Raw genomic sequence first — 19,422 nt, forward strand, 5'->3', positions numbered from 1 at the left:
CAAGGCCCGTGCATGCGATATATTTCCTTCATTGCCTCCTATATCTACCAAGGCCCGTGCATGCGATATATTTCCTTCATTGCCTCCTATATCTACCAAGGCCCGTGCATGCGATATATTTCCTTCATTGCCTCCTGTATCTATCAAGGCCCGTGCATTGTGATATATTTCATTCATTGCCTCCTATATATATAAAGGATGAGGGCAAAAGTGTTTTCATTGGATAATTTTGTTTATATAATCTTCTCGACACGGAGAGGTAATATTTTGGTTTTCCCAACTTGTTTTAACGACAAAGCGAATCGAATCCCGTAAAGAAATCAACGCGTCAGAGAGGCGTTACAAAACTCAAAGTCTCTTCAACAAAAGAGCAGCCCAAAATTTTTTAAAAAAATGTATAATTTTATTAAAAATGTTTATTTGTTTACAAAGTTTAAAATGGATCCCAAATTTTAATTAGATACGCGTTTGTATAATACGAATGAAGCGTTTCTAGTTCAGAGAACTGGAATGTGTTCGTTTTAATAAAATCAATCGTAAAATAGGAAAAATTGAACGTACAGTGACAAAGACGACGAAATTTTACTAAACGCTGTAAAGGCAATCAAGGGAGATCCTTTTGTACCTGGAATAACGTCAAATTCTTTATGGGCTAAAATAGCAGAATTATGCAATAAAGAGGACAATTTCCAACCGCGCTCCGCTTCAAGTCTAAAGGTTGTCGCACAAAAAACGTGACGCTGTTACTAGCATCAAAAACAAATTTTGGGGGAGGAAATGTTTCGGCATCGGCGTCGGGAAGATTTCGCGTCGGTTCTGGCGAGTACTCACGCACTAGGTAAAAGCGCTGGTAACGAATGCATGTGAACGTGAATGCGCGCGCATCCGTTTATTTACATCTCGAAACTTTTCGTGTATCGATCGTGTTTCAGATTTCTCTTTCTTTTAATTTTTTGTAGCTTATTTTTATTAATTAATCAGTGTTCATACATTATATGATAGTTTTTAATTTATGATAGTGGAAATTGGTTGAACTACCACTTATTCAGGTAAAAAATAAACGTTATTTATATAATTTTAGTTTATCACGTAATGTAATTATTTAGGCCTTTGCTATGGAAACTGGAGTTGAAAGTGAAGTCGGACGTATCCTTGGATTAGTTAATGGATTATCAAACATGAACAATAATTTAATACTATTGCTAAATGCAAGGCGCAGAAGAGAATGGAAACGTGCAATAAACAGACGACGCGGAAAGTATGGTGAATGTCATTGCCTTGTCCAAGAAATGCGGCTGGAAAACCACTACAGTTTTTATGTGTACTTTCGGATGATACCAGCTCAATTTAATGAGCTTCTAACTACGGTAGGACCCATTATCATGAAGAAAGATACCAAATTTAGAAAAGCCATTTCTCGAGGAGAAAGATTAGCAATAACTTTACGGTAATTAATATTCAAGCTTCTTTTTTATTATCATCACATGTTTAGTTCAAACTTCTTTTTTATTATCATCACATGTTTAGTTCAAATTTCTTTTTTATTATCATCACATGTTTAGTTCAAACTTCTTTTTTATTATCATCACATGTTTAGTTCAAACTTCTTTTTTATTATCATCACATGTTTAGTTCAAACTTCTTTTTATTATCATCACATGTTTAGTTCAAACTTCTTTTTATTATCATCACATGTTTAGTTCAAACTTCTTTTTTATTATCATCACATGTTTAGTTTTCAAAGGGTTTTTAGCTACGGGGATGCTATGCAGACAATTGGACTCAGCTAAAGAGTTGGCTCGTCAACAGTTTCCCAAATAGTTTTCCATACTTGCAAAGCCATTGGAGTGTTTTAGCTCCTTTTTGTCTAAAGGCACCAAACAAACAAAAGTGGACACAGATTGCTGATCAATTTGATGAATTGTGGCAATTTCCAAATTGTGTTGGATCGATAGACGGTAAACATATTGTGATTCAAGCACCTGCCAACACAGGCTCTATGTTTTACAACTATAAAGGAACCTTTAGCATTGTTCTTCTTGCCGTATGCGATGCTAATCATCGGTAAAAATAAACGACAATTTTAATATGTCCAAGAAATTTATATATAAATCTATTGATGTAAAAATATTTAGGCTCACTCTTGTTGATATTGGAGCCATCGGCAGAGGAAGTGACGGTGGAGTTTTGGCAAACTCTGACTTCGGAAAGGCGCTCCAGGACAACTGCTTGGGTATTTCTTCTCCTAGAACCATCCATGTATCCAAAAATATTGATTTCCCATATGTTTTAATTGGGGATGAGGCCTTTCCACTAAAACCTTATCTAATGCGACCCTATCCAGGAAGGTTGGTTTGTATGTTTTATTAACCTCAGAATTTTTACTAAGGTTATTGTATGAACATCTAGTGCATTAAATTTACGAAGACAAATTTAGAACTGCCAGTTAAGCCGCGCACGAAGAATAATAGAAAATGCTTTTGGAATATATGCAGCCAAGTGGAGGGTGTTTAGACGCCCAATTATTGGAAAGATAAAAACATGGGAAGAAGTAGTGTAAGCTACTACTTGTTTGCACAACTTTTTGATGGTGATTTTATAGACAAAAGACATTTAGTGTTACTGCTTACCTAATGTATTTTACTTATTTAGTTCAAAGAGGAAAATATGAACGCAACCCAAAAGAAATACTACCCCCCATAAAAAATTAGCGTGCTTTGGCATTCAAAAATGATAGTGACCGTTCAATTTTGAACAAGCCTCTGTTGAAGCGTTCACATTTAACCAGAGGCATTGAGTTTTGAACAAGGAGTTTTTAGGCGTTAAAATCCAACCACGAGCATTCATTTTTGAAAAAACTTTCGCCATATCGATTAAAACTTAGCTCTAGCATTCAATTTTGAACAGCTTATATATTACCATTCAAAAATTAGTCCTTATCCCTTTCAATTTTGAATAACCACCTTGCGCTAATGAAGTGTTCAGATATGGTAGTTTTGGAGTTCTAATAGGATTGTTTTAGTATTAGTATTAGTATTAAAACATAGCGTTTCAGGCGTTCAATTCAAAAAAGAACTTTTTGGCTTTCAATCGAGTGCATTATGGGCGTTCAAACGAATGCGATATGGGCGTTCAAATGGAATTGTTTTAGGCTTTAAAACAACACTCTAAGAAAAAAGGGTTTAATGGGTATTCAAACGTGAACGAAATTGTTCAATCGCAAAAGGTGTGCAAAATAAAATTAATTCTGCCCTAAAATTACTTGTTTCCGCTGCTGTAAATTTGTACTACAAACAAAGCTTTCATTAAAAATACAATAACTTCTCAACAAATTACTATAACTTGCTTATTTACTGTGAATTTAATTTACATTTGTCTCTATAAACATAATTATACAATAATATCAAAAGAAATGTTACGGATTATTGCGTATTTCACCTTTCCCTTTTATTTACAAAGGCCTTCAAATAGTTTGGTATTGTAATTTATTGCTACGACGTTATAATCGGAAAGAACTTGATAATGAACGTTTTCCTTAAGTGCAGACTTTCTGTACATAACTGAACTATTATTTAACACAACGGTTATGGTTTATGTGTTTCAAATTTACCTACCCTCAGAAGATGTACAAGCTTTAAGCACATTAGATATCTTCCTTATCAGTGCGTATATTTAATATAGTATGCCTAACCTTAACGCGTTCAGCGATGAAATTTCATCGCTATATAACTGTCAAATTTCAATACTTCATCAAACGCTTGTCCACCATGTATTATTAAATGGTGTATTGCTCAATTTTGAACGTAAGCAATTGAATATGAACGCTTGATCAAAATCTCCGATGTTGCTCAATAATGAATGCATAAATATTCACTATAGAGCTATATTTCAGAGGGGATATGGCTACGTCACCAATGCTATTTGCCCATATAGAAAACCCTCGTAAAATGACCGCCCTACACGCAAAGGCAGGCCTAATTTTCGTAGCAGACGAAATTTTTCCCCCACTGAAATAGCTCTATTAAACGTTTAATTTTCCAATTAAATTTGAGCGGTTTTGTGCTTAAATTTACACGATATACTAACCTCTTACGCGCCGTTCAAATATGAATGCGTGAGCGTTTAATTTTGAACAATAATGTTCTTTCAAATTTGAACACAAAGAAATTATTCAAATTTGAACGTTAAAGCGTACCACCACAGTGTCGGGGCTATGCACGCCTAAGCATTCAAAGATGAACCTCTCTTTTTTACAGTGTATGTTGATAGGGAAAACAGTTTGGTTGAAATGATTAGTGGACAATGGAGAGCCGAAATAAATGATGTAGGTGGTGCAATAGTGAATTAGGGAAACCTAGCCACAAATAACCATGGCAAGGAGGCTGAAGTCATCCGAGACTATTTTGCGCAGTATTTTCAATCAAAAGTAGGCTCTGTGCCATGGCAATTAGAAAAGGTCTTTCGTGGTAGATCGGAATACGATCAGTAAAATTGATCTTAAATTGAATTTTATTTGTCCATTTCATTAAAATGATTAAACGAAATTGAGTTTTACACACATATTTAGCTTTCATTTAGTTTTTTTTTACAAATAAGTAATTACAGTTTGGTGCAATTCTACCTTACAAAGCTCCTGGTGAATTGGTTCTTATTTGTTAATTAAGGGTGCTAATGATAAACATTTACACTATCTGATAATTGATTAACAATTTCACTATTTGCCCCTACTATATTTAATATGGCTTTATCAACAGGATCCTCAATGGCTTGTTTTTTGGCCTTTCGAAGTTGAGCTTTTTTGGAAAGGTTTGTTAATTTCCTTTTTGTCTTCTCTGGAATGTCTTTGCTATTTCGAGGGCTTTCAACATTTTCAGGAAGTTCATCTCCACCTTCATTGTCAGATAATTCTTTGTAAGGATCTTCATCGTCATTGTCATCAAAAATATTTTGTGTGGGCTCCTTTGTAACTGGCTTATAACCAGAACAACAAGGAGGTGTTGAAGGGCGGGGAGGGATTTCCACCAAGTTCCCTCATTCGTTTGGTTGTTGCCTGTGCGTCGCCGAGGCCAGGGTGGTCGTTTTCACGTAAAACGATTTCATTAAAACATTGAATATTATCAACCATTCATATTTTAGGCTTTGGAACTAAAATTGCAAGAAAGAAACATGGAAGCTTGAAACTGATTTTAGCAAAAGTGTGTTGGGAAGATTATTCAAAGCAAGGAGGGTATAATGAAGAGGGGTAGAAGGCTGAGGCTGAGGTGGAGAGTTCTTGCTTTGTGCATTATGCAGCATGCGCGCGTATCTTTCACTGCCCTCACATTGGCTGAAATAAGGTGAACCGGAGATTTGGATGAAAATCTAACAAATAACAAGATGGCTCAATAAGATGGAGTTATTTTCATTGGAATCCTCATCTTGGGAATGTGAATCCTCACTTTCTCTTTCTATTTCTGCAATCAGATCCCGAGTTGGCTCTCCTGCTCTTCCCACAATAATTTGAGGGTCTGGGGTGCGTGAGGTGCTAGAAATTTGCTGCTTTTTGCAAACTAGCACATTTTTGCCCTCAACCCCGCAGTTACTTCGATCGGTGCACTCGAAACCAATTGCCTTGAAGAGACACCCATGGGCTCGAGTGCACACGGACCGACTCGAACAACAATTAGAAAACGGGTCGCGTAAACCTGATTTAATTGGAATTGGTAAGTCTTCCATTTTTTAAATTTTCCACTCTCAAGAACACAAGTTTTAAAATGAAATGAAATCGTAGAGGTACGGCCGATTGGACCCACTTCCAAAAGGTTGCCTCCGGACGTTTCACGTCTTTCAATGAACATACCAGCTCTTCAAACTGAGGCATACGTAGGTGAGCTTGCTGACCGCCTCGCCGTAGTTTTACTTGATATTAGCGAGGCCTCTTTGGTCAAGAGAGGCCGTAAATGGAGTATCTCGAAAACGGGTACGTGCTCATCGTCGGTTGTATCAATCTGCTTCCGATCGTGACCTTCTCGGAATCCAGTCCACAGCCTAGCCCACCACCCTCACCAGCACCACATCAGTCTCTCCCGGCTATTTATTACACATGGCTAGTAATGCCCCGGCCGGGAGAGGATTATCTGAATATCAACGGGGACTTGTGATTCATTTAAGTTTTTTCATTAAAGCATAAAACTACAATCACTATTTATTTACATCGTGATTTACTAAATAACAGTGTACCTGGCGGTAATTGCCGAGGTCGTGACGGACGACGCATTTATGCACGACCTGCTGAATCAAGTTCGGCAGGTTGTGTATAATAACTGCGTCTTTATTCCCCACGAGTGAGTTTTCAAGCATTATTTTATGATTTTATCTAATTTTAATTTTACAATTTTTATTACAGCCTCTTGGCTTTGAACTGTCGAGAAAGACCTTTTCCGTCAACTGTGAAAATCAATCGGCTGTCAGTTCTATCTGTGAAACAGATTAATTTTCAAAAATTTGGCTAAAATTTAACTCAACGTTTTTAATCTTTTAAAATGTTTTTCAAATGACTTGTTTAGTGTAAGTAAAATGTCACGTAAACGACTGATTTCGTTTCCGTGGTTTATTCAAGCTCCTGAATAAAAAGTTCAATTATAGCTTTCTCGAGATTCACGTGTTTAATTCTTAATACTATATCGTCATTTTCTTTCACCCGCTCCACTTGAGGGACATCTCTGTACTTTCTGGTTGGTGGTATGTCTTTAAACGTGCAGACGTGGTTCTAAAAATCTTGCAAGAAAAAATGAGAAGTCCAGAAGCAAAGGAGTATTATGGAAGCTTGAAAATGAAATGGAAATACATAGCTGATAGGGCCCCCTGGTGGGGGATTTTGGGAAAGGATGGTGCGTTCCATTGAGGAACCCCTCCGCAAGATACTTGGAAGAGCCCACTTTACATACGAAGAATAAACTCCCGTCCTATAACATACATTTATGAAGACCCAGGAAAGCCAACGCCATTAACACCAGCTAGTTTTCCATCGGGGAGAAGACTGATAACTTTACCATCACAAACGTTTACAAATGTAAAAAATAGAGAATTTTTTATTGCTTGTTTGTTAAAGAAATGTTTATTATTTTGCTTGTTTAATAAAGACATGTTTATCTATTTTGGAACTTAGCACAGGTTCTCACTTTTTACGTTTTTTTTTCTCGATTGCATTTGACTTCCTTGACTCTCGAAAAATTCTTTAAAAATAAAAGTCCTGGATCTTTCTTGCTCCTGGATGAAAGATCACAGTTTCCTCACCTAGTGAAGAAATAAAGGAAACAGGGAAGAATGATGTAATGTGTGTTCTAGTCGATGCACACATCGCGAAATTTAATGATGCGAAAGATTAAAGCCCTGGAGATCAAGTACGGAAGAAAAGTATTGGAGATCAAGTAAGAGTCTTGGATATCAAGTACGGAAGAAAAGTATTGGATATCAAGAAAATGTCTTGGATATCAAGAAAAAACCCAACTACATTCTAGATTTATTTGAAACAACGCTGACTCAAAAACATTACCACAATACAAGACTCCGAATTGAACCTCAACTTGAACAACAAGATTCCTCATTTAATGGAACAGTTTAATAAAGAGAGTGTTGAGTTTTTTTATAAAATATGGCTTAGAAAACTCACACATGCGAGATTACAGGAATTCATAAGTATTCAAAGTAGTATGTTTAACAAAGGTGGCCAAAATCTCAGGGATAACTTGTACAGTCAACTTAAGAAGTTATATGCCAAACACAAGAATGAGAAAAAATCGTCCTTGGAAACTGATGTATCAAGTAAAAAGGACGGAAAGCAATTGGCAGGCCCGTAGCCACGGGGGGGGGCACCAGGGGGCAATGCCCCCTCAAAAATATATCGTGCCCCCTCAAATAAGATTTCGGTTTGCCCCTAAATGCCCCCTAAAAATTTTCCAATGCCCCCTTATCAAATTAACTTTTTATTTTGGTACACAAATATGAAAACTATTTAGAATGTATATCAACATATTTTAGACTTTATTGTCTTTATCTGTGTATATTCCTGATACACTTGAATTTTTTTTAGCTTTTGTCGTTATCCTTGATATATATCGCTGGTTTTGTCATCCAGGACCAAAATATTATGTCGGGGTACAGCGAGGGGTCGGGCGTTTTGGAAAAAGTGTTCGGGATTTCGAAATCCAATTCGATTTCTTCGGATTCCGTTTGATTTCAGAATTCGATAAAATGCAATAATTTCATCGAATTTTGAGATTTTTCCCATGATTCCGTCGGATTTTGCTATTTTTCTCGTTATTTCGACGGATTTTGCGATATTTCCATTGATGTCGTTGGATTTTGAGATTTGTTACGTGATATCCTCCGATTTTGAGAATTTCCCCTTGATTTCGTCGGATTTTGTGATTTCTTTGGATTTTGGATTTCGTGAATTTTGTAATGGATTTCACGATTTCTTTACTGATTTTGTGATTTTTATGTTGATTTCGTGATTTCTTAGTTGATTTTGTGTTTTTTTCCTGATTTTATGATTTCTTTAATGATTTTGTGATTTCGTTGCTGATTTTTTATTTGATTTCAAAATCAGCATTAATTTCGGATTTCTTAAGTTCGATTTCACGGGTAGCGTACGGGAATTAATGAATGACCGACCCCTCGGGGTACAGACTTACATTTGACGCCTCAACAGCGACTTGCGAAGTTGCGAGGCAAGCTTTTCTTGCCCTACTCGCGTATTTTCACTTTAACGACGAGCTATGTCACTTGAAAGAAAGTGAAACTTACCTTCCCTAGCCTACGAAAAAGATCTGACTTGAAATTTAGATTTAGAATTGTTTATTAACAATTTATTTTTTTAAACTTTTTAAAAAAAGTTTGATTTTCAATTGTTAAATGAGTGTCAATAATGAAATACCTGCGGAAATATTTATTGTCTGACATTTTGATATTTATGTTATTCTACAAAACAAATTCCATTTGCCATGCCCCCTCACAGAAAAATACTGCCCCCTCTGCGTAACGTTTCTGGCTACGGGCCTGGTTGGTCACAAGAAAAAGAAAAGTGGATAATGGAACTAAAGAGCCAAAATTAAAAATCGCAAAGAAAAGCACAACAGGGGAAGCAATGAAAAAACACCAAAGGAGAAGCCAAAGAAAGCACCAAAGGAGAACCCAAAGAAAACACCAAAGGAGAAACCAGAGAAACTAAATAAAACACCAAAGGACAAACCAGAGAAACCAAATAAAACATCAAAGGACAAACCAAATAAAACACCAAAGGACAAACCAAAAAAAACACCAAAGGAGAAAACACAAAAGGAGAAAACACCAAAGGAGAAAACACAAAAGGAGAAAACACCAAAGGACAAACCAAAGAAAACACCAAAGGACAAACCAAAGAAAACACCAAAGGACAAACCAAAGAAAACACCAAAGGACAAACCAAAGAAAACACCAAAGGACAAACCAAAGAAAACACCAAAGGACAAACCAAAGAAAACACCAAAGGACAAACCAAAGAAAACACCAAAGGACAAACCAAAGAAAACACCAAAGGACAAACCAAAGAAAACACCAAAGGACAAACCAAAGAAAACACCAAAGGACAAACCAAAGAAAACACCAAAGGACAAACCAAAGAAAACACCAAAGGACAAACCAAAGAAAACACCAAAGCAGTCACTCATGACAGAATTTAAACCAATGAAAACCTCAAAGGATAAACCAAATAAAACCATAACAGAAAAACCAATGAAAACCCCATCACAAAAACCAAAGAAAACTCCTTCTGAAATCTCAAAGATAACGAAAGCGGAGAAACCAACGAAGACTTCAAGTATAAGAATTAAGAAAACCACAAAGGAGAAACCAAAGAAAAGCCCTAAGATACAATCCAAAAAAGCTTTCAGGAAAATAAATCAGTCTATTCTAACTAGTTCACAAATAGAAAATAATTTTCCCAGACTAACATTGAGAAATATTTCCAAAAATTGTGATAATGTCTTAACTAGTCCCTCAACGGGGAATAATATTTCCAAAAATTGTGATAATGTCTAACTAGACCCTCAACGGGGAATAATATTTCCAAAAATTGTGATAATGTCCTAACTAGTCCCTCAACGGGGAATAATATTTCCAGAAATTGTGATAATGTCCTAACTAGTCCCTCAACGGGGAATAATATTTCCAGAAATTGTGATAATGCCCAAACTAGTCCTTTAACGGGGTTTAATTTTTCAGGAACTTGTGATAAGGACATATTCGTGATGCCTGTAAGGAAACTTTGTTTTTAAAGTAACTCAAGGCCAGACCATTTTAACTAGTTTATTCAATAATAAAACAAAACAATTTACTGTAAATGTCTTTTCCTTTTAATTCCTAGCTGTAGTAAAACAACTCATAACTGGCTCATATAACCCGCGTCATCTTTTAGACAATCGCAACTGATTTTTAAAATTATTTTGACATATTTACGATTTGACTAATTTAAATTATCATCTACTAAAGCCAGATTATCATCGCGATATACGGTGTTTGAAAAATGTCCACTGTGAATATTTGTCACTATGCGCACAGCCATCTGGGAAGAGCTGTAATTGGTTCCAGTTAGCTTGCTTCCACTAGCATACTTTAGTTGAGAAAAGAGTGACTCCACGGCACTACCGTTAATTCGAGATGGTGATACAAAATTGTTCGGATATCTTGTGAGGAAATCTTTTGTGAACTGCAGAAACCCAAAAACTGCTATCCTCAACAAGTCCCACGTTTGCCAAGATAGGAATTCTTTTTTTTAAGACTTCGTAAATTTATATTGGGATCATTTATTAAAATTTCGCTAAGCCAGTCACTAAAGTATTGGTAACCGCCTTTTATTGACTCAATTTCCTTGTCTGCCATGGAGAAAACTCTTCCCTTAGACAAAAAGCCGCTTTCAAATAGCTGATTACATGCTTGTAAATATAGGTGGCATTCTTTAGTACTTTTGCGACTTGGTAAAAATTCACTGGGGTTTATACAATGAGCATAAAGTTCTGATAAAACTTGTGGCTGTTGCATAATTTTGGCTGGTTTTACATTTAATTTGGTCCAAGCATCTCTGGTTATGTATGTTGCATGCATTTTTGGAATGTAGCGTAAAAGTCCCTTTCTCTGTCTTTCAATTTCGCTTTTGTACATTTCAGTGATGTTTAGCCAACAAAATTCAACGCCGTTTCTTTGGAAACACTTCGTTCTTGACACGTAGGAAGAGTATAAAGCGTTAATTAGGCTTTTTAGTTCGTGTGATGGGCAAATGATCCAATATATTTTTCGTCCTGGGCAGAAAGGATTTTCGAAACTGGGGTTTATTTGGTAGTTTCTGAAAGAGTCTTCTACTTTGTACGAAAAAGCTTCTTGGCCACCCATAGTCTTCTTAATAACGGCTAGGCTGGAACTGGCTCCATCGCACGTTAGAACAGAAGTGGCAAAACCATAGGCGTTTAAAGCACGTAAAGTTTCCAGAATGCAAGGAAGCAATTTACCTTGCCTAACAGGAGAACCAAATGTAAAATAGGGGCCAATTAAATCAAAGCTTGAAGTAAGATCTCGCCATAGAAACTGAAGAATGTATTGAGTTGGTAGTGTTTCCGAAGGATCAGTAGAAATGTCATTAAGAAGAGGAAACTCCTTTTCTTCCATGGCAAACCCGAGAAATCGGTGATTTTTGGAATTCCAAATAAGTTTTCTATAACTTTAACTTCATCGAAAATTAGCACGCCATCTCCTTTTGGTATTGGCAAACCTTTCTTTTCATTTGAGGATTTAAATTCTTCGTACTTGACTCGTTGTTCACATAAGTACTTGTGGTTAATCCCGGGCGTGTTATCGTACACTTGAGACCTTTTTTTTTCAGGGTACTAGCCGATGGTAAATTGAAAATTTTGAACGATTTGAGCGCTTTATAAGCAGCTGGACTTCTGGAAAACACTGACAGAGCGATCCTTATGGTAATTGGGTTCCAGCGATTTCCAGTATTGCCTTGATTACACTTTCTTTGGTCCATGTAGAAATCTCTTTTGGCAGCTCGTTCTTTTTTTTCAGCGTCTCTTTGCCAGGCCTTTTTTAACAATTCTTTTTTTCTCCGGAATTCATAATAACTCCTTAAACGTCGTCTTTAAAATCAGTTTTTTAAACCTTTATAATTGAATCAATTTCATTTGATTGCTCATTGTTTAACATTAAGTCCTTATGTTCGAGCTGTGATTCGAGCTTTGCAATTCGGTTACTTAAGAACCTTCGGCTTCTTTTTATGCTCGCTAATCTGGATTTTACACTTCGTGGGGTCAGTTTACTAATAGGATATTTACTATCAACTCTTGTTCTTTTCACCTTAATGGCAGGATCTTCTTCGTGTTTCCTTTTCTTTTTGTTTGAGAGAACTTTAGCGCTTTTGAAGCAAAAGGAACATTGTCCTACTTTGGATGGTTTTTCAGACGGGTAGAAGACTTTGCAAAAAGTGGATTGAACTTTGAAATGGTTCCGAAAAAATTTTGAACTTTGAGCCAGATGCTAAATCAGAATTGCATTTAATTCCAGGGCAAAATTTAATATCTAAACCCTTCACGAGGTTTAAAGCAGCATCGATATCATCCCACTTAAAAGTATTATCTAGGTTTAGAATCTGTTTTACTTCCACTTCACGGAAAGCAATGATAGTAGAACATTTTCCTTTTTCTGTGAGTATGAACTGAACTGGGTCTAAATCTTCTGGCAAAAGTCCAACATTTTTTCCGTTTGTCACAGAAATTGTCCTTTCTTTTCTAATATTTAGAAAACTCTAGAATTTGAGGTAAAAATTCAGTTTGTAAGTGCTGTTTAAACTTTCAAGTATTACAAAGTTAATGTTTACCCTCGTATTAAGTTCTAAGGCGTGACATTTATTAAGAACTTCCTGTAATAATATTGCTCCGATGTCCTTGGAATCAAATATTCCTCTTTCAACTGCATTAGTTACCAAGTCATTCGTCTGAGTTGAATTATTTATCATCAAAGTTAACGTCTGTGACGTGAAATCTACATATTTTCATTGGATAAACAAATGCTTAAGCTTAAAGACAGAGGTTAATCAAATTAAAACATACCCTTTGTTGATGGCGTGCTTAGAATTGCTACATCTTTAACCCTCGGCTTTTTATTTTGGTTATGGGAGAATTTAACCGAAGTCTGGCTGCTAGCCTGTTTGGTTCCAACATCCTTTAATTTACAGTTTGTGACCCTCTATCTCTTAAAAGTTTCACATTTTGTCGGTTACATTGAGTAGCTACAGAAATTAATTTCTTTGAAGATGACTCTTCCATGTTGATCCGTTTCGTTATGAAGTTATAGAGTTTAGCAGACGATACTTTTGATATAACACTATTGGCCAAAATAATTTTGGACGCGCCCACACATCCCACACATCCCACTAAGCCCTTCCCCCTATTTCGACATTCTCGAGAGAGAGAAAAAAAATTGTAAACAGGGGTAGACAATTTCAGCCCTTCAACGTAAATCTTTCCACATCAGAAGGCTCCTATTGAAACTATTATAGCAAATCACTTCGTATGTAATCCGGTTCTGCAAATGCGAAGCAACCAGGATCTTTGGAATGTGAGCAAAATTTCATAAGTTGTAAGTTTAAAGTGGATTTAGCTCGAACGTTTAAAACACAATAAATGTTATAAAACTGATTAAGATTGAGACATATTAGCTGTTGGAAGACATATAATAACACTAATGACAAATACAAAGCCAAAGTTAGCATTTCTAATTATCAATTCAATAGGGAAAAGGTTTTTGCCACTTTTTGCCGGTTTTTACACTTTTTGCCACGTGTCCCGGCAAAAACTAGTTTTTGGCGGATTTTTGCCAACCCTGGAATTTGGAGTACGCCATGTTTGAGCCTTCCTATCCCGATGCACTGGCTTTTTTCTTAGGTCATTTGCTTCTTAACTCGTAACTAGCTGATTCGGCACTCAATCTTTTCCTAACCACTCATTGTCCAAGCTTCGGTGCGGTGAGTACCGCATGTTTTAAGGCTCGTTTACATGTGCGCGAGAAATGGAAAAGTCGAAGCGTAAAGCTGAGAGATGAGGCGTATTGGGGTTTGAGTTTCCTAGGCGTACCGTTTACAAACAAGCGAGAACTTTTCAAGTCGCGCTTGTTGCTCATAAATTAAGCGGGTGTTCCGAATAAGCTCCGATCTGCCGTGGTAGGTTTTTCAGCTCATGTTTGCTTGTCGCAAAGAGTAACGTGATTTTCCAAGCCAATAATATCCAAGGACCGAATATCGTTTGATATTTTTGCGTTTGTTTATCTCACGAAATAGGCCTAAGCACCACCATTGAGAATGTCTTTAAAAGAACAAGATAAAATTTTTGAAATACGTGTAATCACATTGCCTCATCCTTTCAAGCTCGACAATTAAATCAAAATTATTCTCAAGCTAAAGTAGAGAAAATATACGCACCATGACAAATTATATCAAGTAACGTTGCAAAAGGCGAGCATACCCTTATTTGTTTCTATTTCTCCATATAGGATGTGCCCACCAACGACGTTCCGTTCTAATTTTCTGTTGTTTTTTTTTGTTATAAATGTCGAATGTTTTTCAAAAGCAATAGTTTTTTTTAAGCAGAAACAAACTAACGATAGTCGACGAAATTTTATTTGTTTACTTCCGACTGAAAGGCAACTCTGCAATCTCGGCTAATGCTACCGCCCAGCTCGTATGTAAACGAAGGAGCGGGTGGAGCAGCGGGAACAAACGCTTTTGGCAGAGACGATTTTTTTAGGCGCGAGAAAAAGATTCGACTTTCAACTTCTACTCTCCGCTTTAAGCTTAATTCTCGCTCACATGTAAACGAGCCTTTACGTTTTCCGCTGAAAGAGTAAATTACATTTAGAACGCGATTAATTGCGATTAAAATGAAAAGTTTTATTTCAGTGGAGTTCCTTAAAACTGATCAAATTGAAATTACGTTAGTTTTGATATATTCGACCGGATTCGTTTGTAAATTTTATAAAATTTGTTCTAAGCCTTTGCTTAGGCCAAGTATGGCGTTAACCTATTATAAAGGTAAGACATATTGTTCAGAGGGTTGCTTGTTTCAAAGATAATTTATTCATTTTAGATTTACAGAAAAATACATTTTAGTATGAACTTACTTTTTTAGTTTTGATTAAGTGTTAAGCTTTTTTTACTTCCAATGAAACAAATATCTACTATTTAGGATTATTGTAATAAGAGCCCTTTCTAGTTAAGAATTGTATTTCATTTTTGAAATGGAATGGAAAATATTTCGTAATTCGTGAAAGCTGTTGCAAAAGAAATCCCATTTAGTAGACGGTGAAGGCCCGTTACAGAAAGTCTAGCGACAAGGGCGAAAAATCTTCAATCTGTGATGACTCAGGCAGCATATAGCCTGCAGTTTTCATGGTGTACAACCGTTCGTTCGGTGTAGGTTGTTGCGTCTCCACAAATCGCAGACACCTGTACAAATACAAGGCGTTAACTACTATCATAAATGAAAATCACTCAATACTTTTCAGTATCTTACAAAAAGTCAAGTTGGTTTAGAATGCTTCTTGGCAGTCTCTTGTTGAATTTATAGTGTGTAGTTCCAACTTGATAATCTTTTTTCCCGATGTAATATTTATTGTCATATTTTTTGAGTTTATTTCGCAATGCATACAGAAAGAACGGAGTAAGGTTCTTCTCGTAAAAAAATGCAACTGCGCCACAGAGAAACACGTTCTCCGGGAATAATCCTACTTCAGTAACTCTCTCCAAGTATCGGCTATCCGATCTGGCACGCTTCTGAGGACGAGTCTACTCCCCATTTTCATTGTTCTGTAATAATGATGTTTTCAATCATAGTAGTATAGAGCCGCACTTCCTACCTCCGTAGGTGTAGAGTGTAGGTGTAGAATTTCAAGGTCACCCTCTGCCACGCCCACCTTGGAAACTCGCGCGCGCCCCCTGGAAAACTCGCGGGAAAACTCGCGCGCGCCCCCTGGCGCGCCCCCTCGCGGGAAAACTCGCGCGCGCCCCCTGGCGGCTGCGCCCCCTCGCGGGAAAACTCGCGCGCCCCCTCGCGGGAAAACATTGCGCGGGAATCTGGCAGTCCTGTCTACAACTGTCTCTGTGACGTCATTGGCGGGAAAATCTACAACTGTATCTATGACGTCATTGGCGGGAAAACACCGTGCGCCGCCTATTGGGAAACTCCTCCCTTCTACAACTGTATCCGTGACGTCATTTGAAGAATTGTATTTGTGACGTCATTGATAAGAGACGAGAATGGATAGCTTTAAACGTACATTGCCAAGGGTTAATGTCTGTTGGAAGTTGCGCAATCCATTGTAATTTTTAGTTTGACTCAAAATTTCAACCTTTTTTCAAGGAGTTTATTTTGATTATGGTATTGTTTTAATGGTAATTAAAAGGTCCACGTAAAAGCGTAATTAATATATAAGAAAATCATCTTAGACGTAATAGTAGAAAGCGTAATTAACCTCTGAAAATCAAAGTGTTACTGGTGTGTTAGCGTCTATTTGTAAGCCTTGGTTAAATTCTGCCTATAATAATCCAACAATTGTGACGTCATTCGAAGAGTTGTTGTATCGCGTAACGTATATTAAGGGGTGGCGGTAGTATAGACGAGAATGGATAGCTTTAAACGTACATTGCCAAGGGTTAATGTCTGTTGGAAGTTGCGCAATCCATTGTAATTTTTAGTTTGACTCAAAATTTCAACCTTTTTTCAAGGAGTTTATTTTGATTATGGTATTGTTTTAATTAAAAGGTACACGTAAAAGCGTAATTAATATATAAGAAAATCATCTTAGACGTAATAGTAGAAAGCGTAATTAACCTCTGAAAATCAAAGTGTTACTGGTGTGTTAGCGTCTATTTGTAAGCCTTGGTTAAATTCTGCCTATAATAATCCAACAATTGTGACGTCATTCGAAGAGTTGTTGTATCGCGTAACGTATATTAAGGGGTGGCGGTAAAGTTTTATCATTGCTAAATGAAAATGTGTCAGGTTCATAACGATACAGTAGAGGTTTGGGTCGATAATGGCTTACTGGAAAAGGACTGATACGGGTGTAGAGTTATACTTACAAAAGGAACAAAGATTTGACAGCTCAAACGGAATCAAATACCAGTACTTAGTTTCAAAATACAATCACAGAAAAGTAAGCGTGTGTAAATACTCTCCTTTCAAATCATTCGTATTCAAAACAATTCGCATCTAATTTTTCTATTAGTATCGTACTAAAGTCAACGTTAGAGGCAGAGACTACCCCGTTTACAGGCCAACACCAAACGCCAGGACTCGTCCTAACGTGTCTAAACCTAACCTACCTCCAAGTTATAACGTTATTACGTAAGGTGGCGAGAAGAAATTCCACCACAGAATTTGCATTAGTCTTAGACGTCGATATGATGCCCAACTATAACCTCCACGAAATGTTCCTGGAGTATGCCTGAGAAAATAGGCTCTTTCTCGAATCTCGAAAAGATGATAAAACTGTTTACGTTGTACCCGCATTCGAAATGAAAGAAATAGCCCAAATACCCAAGGATAAAACTGACAACGTTTGGAAATGATGGGCGCCCACCTCTTTTACATTGAGCTTTGTTGGAAATGTCAGAAACATATTGACTACGAAGCCTGGTATAGAGAACCAATGACTAATAAGTTAGCTGTCATTTTTGAAGTCTTGTGGAGAGATCCTTGGGAACCTTCTTCTTCAGCAGAAATTCAGCGCCTTATCATGATGAAAGGTTTAGACAATGACTTTAATTTAAAAGTCAAGTAAGACCAAGATACCACCGTGTGTAGAAAGAAGAAACCATCGATAACTAACCCATTGATTGATATCTTTGTAGGTTTGCGAATTACACGTTGTAGGATACAAATTTTCAGTTTTAAATAACGCTTTTTGTCATCCATTATGGCCTGAAAATGGCCAACTCATTCCATAAAGAAAAGGATACCGATCAAGAAAAGAGCCGTATCTTATTTCGACAGTTCAAAACTGAACTAAAGGAAAAATATCCAGACTCCTCCAGGAAGTGCTACTGATCTCGAAGCTTCCATTTACATGAAAAAAAGAAGTAATTTATCAGGTTAGTTTTAAAGAGTAAGTAAAAAGAAAATCAAATCTACCTTCCATTGTGTATAAAAACACTGGTCCCGGAAGCTTTGGAACAGATTTTGGCTGTTATGAAAAAACTGTCTCCATTGAGGAACTCTATTTAGATAATATAGGAGTTAAATGGTGTATATTCGTACAAGTTATTCTTATAATGACGTTATTTAATGTAAAGATTTGTATTTTAAAATAGGGATTTTGCTCATAAACTTGCATTGGTTTTGATAAGTAATCCAAATGTACCTTTTCATACTTTGGACCTATCAAATAACCTAAAAGAAGATAAAGGTAATATATTTACTAACGAAAAAAGAAATATCAAAGACAAATAACAACAATAGCTCTTCATTGTATTTCTTAATGAAATATCTCTTGTCAATTAATTGTAAAGAAAAACAGAAAATAAATGTTACCAATAAACATTGTGGTGAACTTTTTATGAGGATATTATTTCTGCATTTTTCATAATAGCGCTGAACTGCCTATCTGTACGAGGTTGAATTCAGGGTTCGTACAAACCTGGGAAACTGGGAAAACTAAGGCAAATAAATAACTTTCAAAAATTCAGTGTTTTTTCTTCTTGGCGGTCTAGTGTAAACATGTTTTACTGTGCTTTGGTGTGTTTTATTGTAGTTTTGTTGTGGTATAGTGTAGTTTTAGAGTGTTTTATTGTACTTTTATTGTGTTTTATTGTAGTTTTATTGTACCTTAGTGTATTTTTTTGTGTTTTACTGTGTTTTATTGTAGTTTTTTTGTGTTTTATTGTAGTTTTATTGTACTTTTAGTGTATTTTATTGTGTTTTATTGTACCTTAGTGTATTTTATTATGGTATAGTGTAGTTTTAGAGAGTTTTATTGTTCTTTTATTGTACTTTTAGTGTGTTTTACTGTGTTTTGATTTGGTTTTATTGCGTTTTACTGTGTTATGGTGTGTTTTTATTGTAGTTTTAGTGTATTTTGTTGTAATTTAAGTTATTTGTCATAAATTCACAAAGTTTCTGTAAGACTCAATATCATATTGAACATAATAATACGTGGAACAAAGTATTTAGTTTATTATTAGTTTATTTAGTTTATTATTATTATTAGTTTATTTAGTTTATTATTATTATTTAGTTTATTATTATTATTAGTTTATTTAGTTCATTATTAGTTTATTATTATTAGTTTATTTAGTTTATTATTATTATTTATATATATTGTGCATTTATAACATTAAAGTAAAACGAAATAAATTTC

General features: G+C 36.0%; 1 long non-coding RNA gene across 3 annotated transcripts; it reads left to right on the plus strand.

Annotated features, from left to right (window-relative positions):
* Positions 1–17,111: 17,111 nt before the first annotated feature.
* On the plus strand, positions 17,112–18,619 carry LOC149631167 (uncharacterized). 3 transcript variants are annotated; one of them, XR_016374053.1, is made up of 4 exons: positions 17,112–17,220; positions 17,293–17,843; positions 17,918–17,935; positions 18,016–18,619. It is a non-coding gene; the product is annotated as an uncharacterized LOC149631167 (long non-coding RNA). The 3 variants fall into 3 exon arrangements; XR_016374054.1 differs by lacking the exon at positions 17,918–17,935 and having other exon boundaries at positions 17,293–17,913; XR_016374055.1 differs by lacking the exon at positions 17,918–17,935 and having other exon boundaries at positions 17,293–17,913; positions 18,021–18,619.
* Positions 18,620–19,422: the final 803 nt, after the last annotated feature.

The sequence above is a fragment of the Phalangium opilio genome, unplaced genomic scaffold (assembly GCF_054372755.1).
Source record: "Phalangium opilio isolate 3A_F unplaced genomic scaffold, DU_Popi_V2 ptg000101l_1, whole genome shotgun sequence".
NCBI lineage: Eukaryota > Metazoa > Arthropoda > Arachnida > Opiliones > Phalangiidae > Phalangium > Phalangium opilio.